General features: G+C 45.2%; 1 protein-coding gene across 7 annotated transcripts in view; it reads left to right on the top strand.

Annotated features, from left to right (window-relative positions):
• The first annotated feature begins 2957 nt into the window (after positions 1-2957).
• The window catches only part of MYO3A (myosin IIIA), a 125668-nt gene continuing 115504 nt past the window's right edge, over positions 2958-13121 (top strand). For all 7 annotated transcript variants that reach the window (XR_012624277.1, XR_012624278.1, XR_012624279.1 and 4 more), the window contains exon 1: positions 2958-3036. The gene's annotated coding sequence lies outside the window, so the exon portion shown is untranslated. The remainder of the gene's footprint in view (positions 3037-13121) is intronic.

The following is a 13121-nucleotide window of genomic DNA, read 5'->3' as shown; positions in this document are numbered from 1 at the left end:
CTTGTAGTGGTGGTCTCTCTTCTGCTAGTTAAACATGCTTGTTTATGTTCTTAAATTATCATTTATATATCTGCTGGTCTTTCTGTGTGTCACTTGTTACTTGCGTATGTACATAATTAGCCATCAAAACACTTCCCCATGGGTAGAATAGTATTAAAAGCTCAATTATAAAGAAAAGAAAATAGATGAAAAGAAGGAACATGTGCCTTAGGTCCCAAAAGCCCTCGATGGCAGAGCAATGCCCAGGATTCAGAGCCTGGCAGCAGGAGGACCCCCTTTTGTAGGGGGGTCCAGAGTGTCCAGCACAGCAGGTTCCTGACTTTATTTGTTGTAAGGATTTTCACAATACAGGAAACATTTTATTACATAAATTATAGTCTTAATTTGGTGCCTTAATCACAAGAGGATTTTTGTTCTTTTTGTCATTAGAAGCTTCCAGGAATGTAAAACTCTTGAGTTTATCAGTTCTGAAGTAGAAGAGGTCCATTCTACTTATGTATACTTCTGGTCCATTATAGTACAATGTAGAGTAATGCTTGTTCTACAAGCAATTGTCTAGTGTGATCTAATGTTGAAGATGCTCTGAAAGGGTGTCTGTTCATACTGCTTTCACATTCCTCACATAGTAATTTAAAAATAGTTTTTCAGGCTTACACCCACAATATTTCTAATGAAGTTAAAAACTATGCTGAAAGGTGAGGAGAGAGCCTGAAACCAATCTAATCTCAATCTGTTAAAAAGATAGTGTATTATAGATGCTGTCTCATGGCATTAAGCACAACTAAACCTCATACCAGGTACAGCTGGAGACAGTCACACTTAATATATGTCTAGATATTGTCAATACATAATACTTGTCCTTAATTATTTCAAATTTATTTTGGGGGAGAGGGAGCATATACCCACATTCACTCGGGAACTTTGAAATCTCATCTGGAAGGCTTCCTACAGAAAAGCAAAGCCATCAGTTGTTGGGAAAAAGAGGGGCAAAAGCCAAGGCATGTAGAGATGGAGAAAGAAGAACATGAAGGACTGAAAATAAAGGGAAAGGAGAAGTGTGGCTAGGCTGCATGGCACTGAGTGTCACTGAATCACTTCATGCCTAGGTTTTCTAACACAATCAGTGTCTATTTGACACAAAGATTGTCATTCACTAAGGAATGAAACTCCCTGTTTGTTTGAATAGTGCCTACCTTTATAGGCCTTAGAGGTTGGTTGTGACTTCTGCTGGTTTAAACTAGGATCCTCTCTGCAGCAACAGGCTGTCATTACTTACACATCATTCACAATCATCTAAATGAAACAGATACTAATTTGGGGCAGTTTCACAGACCAATTCACCTGAAAAATTAATTCATGCAGAAGAACAAAGTGTGTACAACACTCCAAATGGACTCGGTTAGCTGAGACACATTATGGATTTTTGCCTTTGAGGCCCCTTTGACAGAAGAGGGAGTGCTCACAGGGAATTTCAGGCCTTCAGAGCTAAGGCACAGAGACTTTGGCACATGGATATCGAGAAACAGACAAGGTGGGCAGCAGTGGTTTTGCTTTAAGACAGCGCTGCTAGGAGTGGAAGGAGACATATGAACCAGTTACTGAAACTACTGTCTCTCCTGGCTTAGATTGTCTTTAAGTACTTTTCAGCTCCTTGCTCCAGCTCTACCTGGGAGGAGAGGTATGAGTGTCCACCGTCCCTTTTTGTACCTGGGTTTCTATGACAGGCTTCTAACCTTCTTTCATGGTGCACTCTGGTCAAGCTTCTGCATCGTCGAAGGATTAGCCTGTCATGCTTCTGCACGTGACCTGCCATCCAGCCAGACACACAGCCTAAAGGCAGTGGGTGCTAGGCACTCATAAGCACAACTAAAATCAATAAGAGCTTTGCTCAGGGAGGGGGAAGCTTTGCACAGTGTTGCTCATGTAGTGATTTAAGCCTAAAAGATATGGATGTTTTTACAACCGAGGCCCTATTCTGCTAGTGCTTCCAACCCCAATTAGTAAAATGGGATTATAAAACTAGGAGGCTCATTTTGTATTTTTATAGGGTCTCAACCAGGGGAGGAGGAACGGTTATAGAGGGACAGAGCAGCCATCAATGAAAGAAGTTGGATTTGATGATCCCAAGGGTCTTTTCCAGCCTGAATGAATCTGTGGTTCTGTGAAGTTAATAAAGGCTATATGGCACCTTAAACTTTCCTCATAAATTTCTATGTGCATAATGCTTCACACAGCCTAAAAATGTTAATAATTTTTATATAGTAAAGTAGTGCTTTGAAGGGATTAAGGGGACCTCTTGTCCTTACAAATGTCTGGTTGATGGCTGTTTAGCTTTGGGGTTTAAGAATATAGAAGTTTCTACTGATGATTTTCCCACAGTGAGGAATTTTATAAGGCTTCTTGTCCATGTGCTTTCTTTGATGTCTGGGATGGGATAAGCAGACTTTCCCATCGTGGATATATTCACATGGAAAGGCCATCCATGAACTACTCTGCTTTTGTGAAAGATGTACAACATTATAAACTCTGGAACAACACCCCTACTGCCAGACCTGTCTGAAAACATAAACCAGGTTCAAATGTTCTTAGAAAAATGGAAGGAGACAAACTCAATGCGACAGAAGTCTCAGATGGAGGCACACGTTCCCCAGTGTTGATTAAGTTTGGCTGCTTCTTTGCAGTGGATGTGGCAGGGGTCCTCCAAAGAAAACCTAAGAAGCATGATTAAAGCCTGGCTCGTATATCACACAGGAGCTGTACTGATAAACTTCACCCATTTCCCCACTTCTGAGTACTTTGTCTTCCATCTTCACCCTACTATCATGTATGTTGTGCTGCCGCCGTGTAGTCGCCTCTCTGCAACGGGTAATAACGTGAGCTCTGTGCACGCACCGGATCTCACTTATTTTTAGCGGCCCAGGTAAGTCCATTATTAGGTTTCGGCGGGGCGGCGCGGCCATCGGCAGCCCGGGGACGCCGTTCTCAGCTCTCCTCTTCCAAGTCCGCTGCCCCCCCGGGACGCTCCGCGGTCGACAGGTGCGGTGTAGTCCCTCCGCCTCGTGTGGGCCCGGCCCGGCGGCCGTGACCCCGCTGCGGACGCGCTCGGCCCGGGCCCCCAGGTCGGTTGTGGCCCCTCCGGGCCGGGGTGGCTCGGCTGCTCGCTCCGCAGCCGCCCGTTTCCCCGCTGGGGAGGGGGGAGGCCGGGCCGCCTCAGCGCCCCCCGCCGCGCCCTGCCTGGGGCCGGGCCGAGCCCTCCCGGCTTTGCCGGCGCTTGCGGGGGATTAGTGGGGCAAACCGCTCATCCGCCGCTGACCCCAACTGCGGCCAGGCCGGGGCTGTGAGGAGGAGGAGGGGGAACACGAGGCACGGCGGCCAGAGGTAGCGGGGCTGGCTCTGCGGGGACCGGAGGTTTCGCTGCGGGTAATCCCCGACCCGGGAGCGGCGGGCAGGGCAGGAGGGGGAATCCCGGGGCAGGTGAGTGACGGGCGGCTCCGCCGCCACTGTGTAACCCCGCTCCCCAGGGAGTCCGGCGGCCACGCCTCGTCAAGGGGCTTCGGGGCGGCCCGCCGCCCTTCCCGAGATGGCGGCCCGGCGCCCGGAGGGGTCCGCAGCAGGGAACCGGAGGGTTCCGGAGCCCCCGTGCCGGGCCGGGCGCTGTAGGCAGCGGCTGGGCGGGCAGGCGTGGCCGGGGTGCGCGGCCTGCGAGCGGCGCTGCTCGGGGCCGGGGAGGTCCCGGCCCCGGGAGGCGTGCGGAGGGTGCGGGTTGGCCCCGGCCGCTTCCCCCGGTCTCCCTCGTTCAGGCCCCTGGGTGAATTCTGCTTGTTTCTACTTTTTTTAAAAACTTTTTTTTTTTTTTTCTCTGAGTGAGTTTCTGGGTAAGGAAAGCGTGTAGAGTGTTCAGCAGAGGTGTCAGGACCCCTGCGTGCTTGTGAGCCCCGCCGGGGCGCTGAGGCCGGCTGCCGGCCCTCCCCGAGCAGGGCAGGCGCTGCCCGCCCGCCTGACCCGCAGGCCTCTGGCGTGACCGTGGGCCTCGGCACGACACGCATGAAATCTTACCGTGCCTGCAGCATCCCAGTATACGCTCGTACCCTGTAACTTCTTTCTGCTAACGTTAAGTGCTTGCGAATCTGATTGCTGTCTGTAATGTCTTCCTTATCTTGCTATCAAATGACTCTATCACCTTCATTTCAAGCCCTGCCAAAACTCATTGATACAGCTGCTAAATTCATTCTGAGTTGCCACTTTGCTGCTGTTAGAAGTTCTGAGAAATAGGGAGTGAGATCGCACCATATTGATTTTTATGGCCTTATAAAGTTTTACTGTGTTAAAATAGGAAAATTAAGGGATGCTTTAGCTTTGAAAGCTAAGTCCTTTGCTAATATATTGATCTGCTGTGTAGTCATTGAAAAATTATTCTCATCATTTGCACTGCCTCTCTTCTGGGAGCCACAGAATGATTCAGTTCATGGATTGCTAATGCCAGATCATTACTTCTGGTGGCACCAGGTCCAAATACAATTTGATAATGAACCATTTCCCCTTCCATTATTAATCTTGGTTTCACGATTGTAATGCCCCTGCATAAATATTTTACTTTGGATGACAATTGCCACAAAAATCTTTAGCTCTCATTTGTTTTCAAAGTACCAGAGCCTTTATAATGGACTACAGTAATTAAATTTAGCATTTTGTTTCCATGTTCTTTTTATACCCTCTTCCTATAACTAGAGGTTGGCTTCAAAAAATTGGGATCCTGCACTGATGTCATGTTTGAGCTCTGAGGGATTGTCATCCAGTGAATAGCCCCTAGGCATGAGATTCGATTGAATGCTTACAGCCCTTGCTGATTCTTTAACCTGTTGCTTAAAAAAATCCTCCTCCAATGGAGTTTCCTGAGAACTGTAAACCTCAGCATGCAGTAGGACTGACTGTTGCAAGTCATGGGGGGAATGGAAGAAAACCAAGGTGGAACCTAACACTGAGGTAGATCTTTTCCAGCAGCTCCCTCTGAGAATGTTCAGAGAGTGAAGAGCTGAAGCCTCCCATGCACAGGGCTGGCCAGTTCAGTCTGCAACAAGTTGAAATGTCAAGATCACATGAATAATAATCAGCAGATGAAATGTCAGTGTGGACACCCAATATGCGTTTATCAATAGAAGGAGATCAGGTATTGATACCACACAGTACTGTTTCTCTGCTGTGTGTAGAAGTTTTAAAAAGGTCAGTGAGTCCAGAGGCATCAAGTTTCTCTGAAAGCTGTCTTGCTTTGTTGGGAAAATTGTGACTGGATAACAGTCAGCAAAGAGGAAAAGTTTTTCGAAACACAAGAAGCAGTTACCCAGCCCTTCAGAGAGTGAACACTAAAAAGTGACCTCAGAAATGGATGAATTTTTTCCTTGAGCAGCCCTAAGATTAACGTATATATTTTGAATTGTGCCCAGGAAATACATTGTCTGAGATTAAGCTAAATTTATCACCACTCCTTGCCTGCAAATGCTTTAAAGCAAGCATTTATTTTTGTGTTTACATTAATTTAGGGTTCAGTTGTCGGGTTCAAAGTTTGCTTGGCAATGTCATTGCATGGTTCTACCCCTTTCTGTGCATCATCAGACAATGTCCAAGTTGCCTGTCTACTTTCAGGTGATGAGATGTGGCTGCCTTGCAGTTTCCCTGACTGTAGCGTGCAGCTGATACACATTTTTGTCAGCTGTCAGGCTATAACACTTTGTTTCCAGCAGTTAAGTAGGATAGGATTAATTTCACTTAACATCTACATCTGAAGTTGTATAACTGGGATCCTGTTGTAGTCAATGGAAACTTAGCCAGTATAATCAATAGAGTCTTGAGAGCAAATCTTATGCTAAGGTAGATGCTAAGTATGCCAGGGAGATCAATTTTTGATTGCTTTGACTGACCAAAATGGCATTATAGTATCTATCTTAGGTTCCAGTAGGTATATTGTACATGTCAAGTTAGGTGAATCCCAGCTGTTGTGTCTTTCTTGTATAAGTACACAACAGTGAAAGAAGTGGACTGACTGTTAGAGAAGGTTGTTTTTTATTCTTCATCTACTGTAGCTGGGGCTAAAGAGGTTTTTCTTCCCTCTGGAAAGTTTCTTGCAGATGGGAAAGACAATTGGTCAGTTCTGGGAAAACACTGGGGGACATATAGGGTGGAAAGTAGTAAGGAAACTGATGCACAATAATTCAGATAGACACATGGATAGTACAAAAATTATGTAATCGTGCAAAATTATATTTTTGTTGTTGAGTGAAATGATAAGTATATTCAGAGTTTGACAAATGCAGTGAAAAACCCAGTTGTGTTCTAAACACTTGTTTTTAACTAATTGCAAAACTAGATAATCTGCTCACACCAAGTTTAGATTTGACTGTAGTTCCCATGCAGATATACGTTGTATCATCGTAAAAATCAGAGACCAAATATCCCCCAGAATTAAGTGGGGGTGATATTGGAATTTCCAGACCAAAAGTTATTTTTTGAATGATAGATGAGATAGTATGCTGCATAAATGGCTGATTACAGCTACATTTATACTAGCTCAGGATCTGAGCTGCCATCCATGTTCATGGTTGAACAATCAAATTATTTGGACAGTTATCCAGAAAGTGCTAGGTGTTAGTATGATGAATGGTGTATTGTAGCCTCATGCTCTTGGCTTAAAGAATTCCATGTAGCAATCTTTAACTTTCTTATGAAGTACTTGTCAGTGTGGCGTAAATTCATGAAAGAAGAGGAAATGTGTTGTGGGGTTAGGCAAGTTTCAGAGTCTGGAGGACTGTGAGTGTCATCTCCACAGAGGTAGCAGACCCAGCAGGCAATGTAAGCTACTGTTGCTGGCTCCTGACATCCACCTCTCGTGACACACCTGAAGATGTCTGGCAAATTACAGGGTAGGATATGTGGAGGAGCTGTCTGGTTAAACACAGGTAGTGTTTGCAGGGGGAAGTGATGTGAACAAAAAAACCCAAGAGATCAAAAAAGACCTCAGTAGATGTGTTTTGAACTGAACCCATGAGGTCCTAGTCCTAATTTTCAAGACCAGAATACTGTGGTAGCCAGGAGACCAGGTGCTGATGGGAACCTAAAGGCTGGATATATGAATAGGTATCTGCTCTGCTAATCACATAGACTTCCTTTTTGGAGAAGGATGAATGACATGAGGTAAGGTGCCTCTCTTGTTTTATCAGCTTCTTGTGGAGGAAATGGATATGCTTTTATCCAAGTGAGATGGAGGTGCATTCAGAAACTTAGAGTGGGAAGGTTTAGAAAGAAGTTGCAAACTTAGGTGGTATGAAACAGTAGTAAAAATGTTGGATTACCGTGTAATATTCTATGTGAAATTCAGGCTGCATTGTGCTTGCAACCCAGCCTGCAGAAGCTAAACCTATTGCTTATTCCTACTTGACTCTATTGTCTGTAATGCTCTGTGGCCTTGACCATAAAGCCCTCAACAGTGCAATTGGTATGTGTCTTAAGTTTTGGGTGTGATAAATGTGCTTCACTGAATTGCCTTTGCAGCAATCAGATAGTCCACAGGAGATAAACTATGTTCTTTATGAGGCTGTCCCTTCCCGTTCCTCTCCAAACTAGCTAGGTACTGAAAGGGATGGAGAATGCAGTGATCTGCCAGCATTGATGCTGAACACAGCATCTCTGGATATATCTAGTACATGACCTGAGGTCTGCTGCATAGGGTGTGTGTGTTTGATGTGACCTAGGAAGCAAATAATTACAGAGCGCTGTGATTATTAGGAAATACAACAAACAAACACACCAAATAGGGGCTGAATCCCTTTTTGCCCAGACCAGTCTATCACGTGAATTCACTTATTCACCACTCAAGTCATAAGGTTTCATAATTTGTAACCCATAACTCTTAGTTTGTGCATTTATGAGCAAAACAAAAAAGAAGACTTAGTTATCTAGCTGAGGGTGAGAGTGCTCATCTCTTCCATCACAGCATTGCCTGTATCACACCAGGGAGCAGGAAAGCCTCAGCGGTTCAGCTGCTGTTGGATCTGCTTCAAAAACTTTTTGGTAAGGCTGATGTTTTCTACCTTTCAGTTTGGAAGTTTGGTCTTGTCCCTAAATTAACGATTCTGAGGAAACTGCCAATCAAAAGATACTGGGTGCAGGAGGCAGCAATTGGCAGGTGATAACGGTACATAATGACCCTTTAGCTCTTTCTGGCCACTGTCTTGCCTACATGATGCTCTGGCTTTGACCTGATGGCCTGCTCCCAGCATACATGAGGCTTTAGCATGAGCTGGATTAGCCAAAATCTGAAATGAGTTGAGTGAACTGTCACACTGAGCACACCAGAACTATTTTAAAGGGTTTTTATAGAGGTTCGAGGGTATGTTCCTAGCTCAGAAATTTGGATCAAGTTGTAAATTGTGGGTTTTAAAGTAATTTTTTAATGATGGGGGTATGATAAATTACCCAGTTGTTTGGGCATCCAGACATATTCCAGAGACAGTCCAATTTATTGCTGAAATATGAGGTTAAATCATTATCAGCTTTCTCAACTTCACTAAGATGTGATAAAACATTATTCATCACCCAGGACAGAAGACTTGAAATCATTCTTTTTAATATATTTTTAATAATAGATATGGAAGCTAAGCAATTTATCTGCAGGGGCTTGTTCTTAAACATGGTGGAACTGAGGAAAGATGATGTTCAATATAACTTATTCGAGTCATGATTTTGAAGCTGTAAATCAAAAGACAAAGGATTAGGGTAAATAATTCTTTCTGGAATAGCACTCTTAAATTATTGAACAAAGTATGACAGCTATTGAATGCATTATTGTTTAGTATGTGGTGAATTTTCTTAAGACAAGATGATGTGCAACTAGTGTGATTTGCAGAGGAAAATGCAAGCATATGACAGCGTCTCTGCCACTCTTCTCTGGTAGCCAAATAGCACCTGCAGGATCTTGTTTCTTCAGGCCTTTAACAGTTCTCCTTGTACCACTCTCTGCAGACAAGTAAGCAATTGATACTGCGAGTCAATGAATTTCAGCTGCATTCTGTTAATGTATAGGAAGTTAATGAAGCCTGGAAGCTGTCTGAAGCTGCAGGTTTTGATGTACATGGTTTTTCTTAGAATGTTCTACTTGCTGTAAAGGCTCCATGCAGAGGGGTGGACCTCTGCTTAAGGGTGTATTTGGAGATTGAAGGTGTCAGAGTTCCCTGCTTGTCTCTGTCACGGGCTAAATATGTGAAGCTGGTCTTTGCATTCCTGCATCTTAAGAGCTCAGTGAGTCTTCCTTTCTTCAACTTCTGCATATCTCCTACTGTAAGCTGCCTGGGTCAGAGTCTCTTACTGTGTATTCTTGTAATGTGGGATATAGCAAGCCCTAGATTTTGATGAAAAACTCCATATTCTGTAGAAAATAATTTGTATGTAGACAGACTTCAACATGATTTGGACATCTTGGTTCTTATGAAGGCACCCATTGGTAGCGCTCTACTTTTTTTTTTTTTTTTTTCTCCCAAGAAATTACTAGTTATGGATTGAGTATCCAGTAAAAATTTAAACAAATAGTTAACCTCAACTCTACAACGTAAAGTTCAAATAGAGAAATTTCAAAGCAAGGGTTTGGGATTATACATCCTAATCCCTTTGTCATCCCCAATTTGGTGATTATTTTGTGTAGTCCCAATTATGAGCTAATTGCAAAACATTTATATATATGTATAAAAATATTTTTAAAAAAACCCAAACAGAACAACTGTATTTGACTGCTATTTTATAGGCAAAGGAAAAAGAAAGTTCCAAAAAAGCACTGTTGTAACTTGTTTGTGTTCATTTCTTGGGGAAGAGATGGCTTCACCTGGACATGGTAAAGCTCCCAAGGCATGGATAAATACTAGGTATGAGGTGGAAAGGTGATGCCTTACAAAGAGACTGTAGTCAATGTCCTGGCTGACTTGTGTCTATATGAATCCCAGGGGGAGGGTTGGACAGAAGGAAAAATCAAATTTTGAATCTGGAATAGAAATTTGAGGATTTACGTATTACAGCTATGTGTCTCCAGATCATGACCCTCTGTGTTTACTTTAACCTTAACCTGGATTTGTGTTAAGGGAGATTTCATTGTAGCAGATAAAATTGGGTCTTTTTGTTCTCACAACCCTTGAAATCAAGGTGCTGAGGCAGTACTGATTGCAGTCCTTGGTATGCAACAGACTGCTGCAGGTTTCCTGGTGTCAAAAGGATATTTCATTGCTTTGCTGCGTGAGCAGGTATAGAAGTTCTTAATAGTCATGTATATATTAAAAAAAAAAAAAAATAGGAGGGGGAAGGAGAGAGAGAAGAAAACCCTGTCTTCTTACTCATCAGTGAGCTAATCAACCATGAGCAGAATGATGGGACGAATCCTGAGCCCTGTGTTCCCCAGGCGAGCTTGTAATATCCAGTAGAAAATTAGTCTGAACACACATGATGCGCCAGTATGCATATCAGATAATTGAAAGAGCTGGTACAATGTGTGTTTGTATAGCAGTCCATTAAACTAAAGTTGCTGGGGCAGGGGAACCTCAATCCCTCCCACTCCTACCAGCTTGATGTCAGTGCCAGCAATAGATGCCCAGAGCCTGGAGAGGTGTCACAGGTCAGCAGGAGACCACCTGAAGAGCAGCACAACGGAATTCCAGCCAGTAAGTCAGCTTCAATGGGGCCCAACTTAAATGCCTCTATGCAAACGCACGCAGCATGGGGAATAAACAGGAGGAGTTAGAGACATGCACGTGCCTGCAGGGCAACGATCCTGTTGGCATCACAGGAGATGAGGTGAGATGGCTCCTATGACTGGCTGGAGTGTTGGGATAGAAGGATACAGGCTCTTTAGGAAGGACAGGCAGGGGAGACGACGAGGAGGGTATCACCCTGTATGTCAATGACAAGCTGGAGCACATGGAGCTCTGCCTGGGGATGGATGACAGAGCTTATGGGTCAGGATTAAAGGGACAGCAGGGACAGGAGATGTTAGAGTGGGGGTCTGCTACAGACCACCTGACCAGGAAGACTGAGTGAATGAGGCCCTCTCTGTAGACAGATAGGAGCAGCCTCACATTCACAAGCCCTGGTCCTCATGGGGGACTTCAGCTGCCCCAGTATCTGTTGGAGGGAATGTACTGATGATAACTTGCTACTCTGAGTGATAGAGGAGCCAACAAGGAGAGGTCCTATGCTGGACCTTGTTCTCACCAACAGGGAAGGGCTGGTGGGGAATGTGAAGCTCAAGGACAGCCTTGGCTGCAGTGACCATGAAATGCTGGAATTCAAGATTCTTAGGGCAGTGAAGAGGGTGCACAGCAAGCTTGCTGCCCCGGGCTTCAGGAGAGCAGACTTTGGCCTCTTCTGGGATCTGCTTGGCAGAATATCACGGGATAAAGCCCTGGAGGAAAGAGAGGCCCAAGAAAGCTGGTTAATATTCAAGGATCACCTCCACCAAGCTCAGGAGCAATGCATCCCAACAAAGAGGAAGTCAGGGAAGAACACCAGGAGGCCTGTATGGATGAACAAGGAGCTCCTGGACAAGCTCAAACACAAAAAGGAAGCCTACAGAGGGTGGAAGCAAGGATAGGTAGCCTGGGAGGAATACAGAGAAATTGTCTAAGCAGCCAGGGATCAGGTTAGAAAAGAGAAAGCCCTGACAATTAAATCTGGCCAGGGACACCAAGGGTAACAAGAAAAGCTTCTATAGGTGTGTCTGTGATAAAAGGAAGACTAGGGAAAATGTGGACCTTCTCTGGAAGGAGATGGGAGACCTGGTTATCTGGAACACGGAGAAGGCTGAGGCACTCAACGACTTTTTTTGCCTCAGTCTTCACCAGCAAGGGCTCCAGCCACACCACCCAAGTCACAGAGGGGAGAGGTGGGAATTGGGAGAATGAAGAACCATCCACTGTAGGAGATGATCAGGTGCAAGACCATTTAAGGAACCTGAAGGTGCACAAGTACATGGGACCTGATGAGATGCATCTGAGGGAACTGGCGGATGAAATAGCTAAGCTACCATGCATCATATTTGAGAAGTCGTGGCAGTCCGGTGAAGTTCCCTGACTGGAAAAGGGGAAGAAACATAAACCCCATTTTTAAAAAGGGAAAAAAAAGAAGACCTGGGGAACTACAGGCTAGTCAGCCTCACCTCTGTGCCTGGCAAGATCGTGGAGCTTCCTCCTGGAAGCTGTGCTAGGGCACATGAAAAATAAGGAGGTGATTGGTGACACCCAGCGTGGCCTTATTAAGGGCAAATCATGCCTGATGAATTTGGTGGCCTTCTATGATGGGGTTACAGCATTGGTGGATAAGGGAAGAACATCTGACGTCATCTACCTGGACTTGTACAAAGCATTTGTCACTGTCCCGCACAACATCCTTGTCTATAAATTGGAGAGATATGGATTTGACGGATGGACCACTCAGTGAATAAGGAATTGGCTGGCTGGTCACACTCAAAGAGTTGCAGTCAACGGCTTGATGTCCAGGTGGGGAGAGCAGTGACAAGTGGTGTTCCTCAGGGGTTGGTGTTGGGACTGGCGCTGTTTAACATCTTTGTTGGTGACATGGACAGTGGGATTGAGTGCACCTTCAACGAGTTTGCCGACAACACCAGGCTTTGTGGTGCAGTCGACATGCTGGGGGGAAGGGATGCCATCCAGGGGGACTTGGAGAGGCTTGAGAGGTGGGCCTGTGCAAACCTCATGGGGTTCAACAAGGCCAAGTGCAAGGTCCTGCACATGGGTTGGGGCAATCCCAAGCACAAATACAGGCTGGGCAATGACTAGATTGAGAGCAGCCCTGAGGAGAAGAACTTGGGAGTATTAGTGGATGGACTGTGAGCTAGCAATGTGCACTCACAACCCAGGAAGCCAACTGCGTCCTGGGCTGCATCAAGAGAAGTGTGGCCAGCAGGTCAAGGGAGGTGATTCTCCCCTCTACTCCACTCTCATGAGACCCCACCTGGAGTTCTGTGTCCAGCTTTGGGGCCCCCAACATAAAAAGGACATGGACCTGCTCAAGTGGGTCCAAAGGAGAGCCACAAAGATGATGAGGGGGCTGGAGCACCTCCCCTGTAAGGACAA

This window comes from Strix aluco, chromosome 1, assembly GCF_031877795.1.
Source record: "Strix aluco isolate bStrAlu1 chromosome 1, bStrAlu1.hap1, whole genome shotgun sequence".
Classification (NCBI taxonomy): domain Eukaryota; kingdom Metazoa; phylum Chordata; class Aves; order Strigiformes; family Strigidae; genus Strix; species Strix aluco.
The sequence above is the reverse complement of the archived record's forward strand: the minus strand, read 5'-3'. Positions and strand labels throughout refer to the sequence as shown.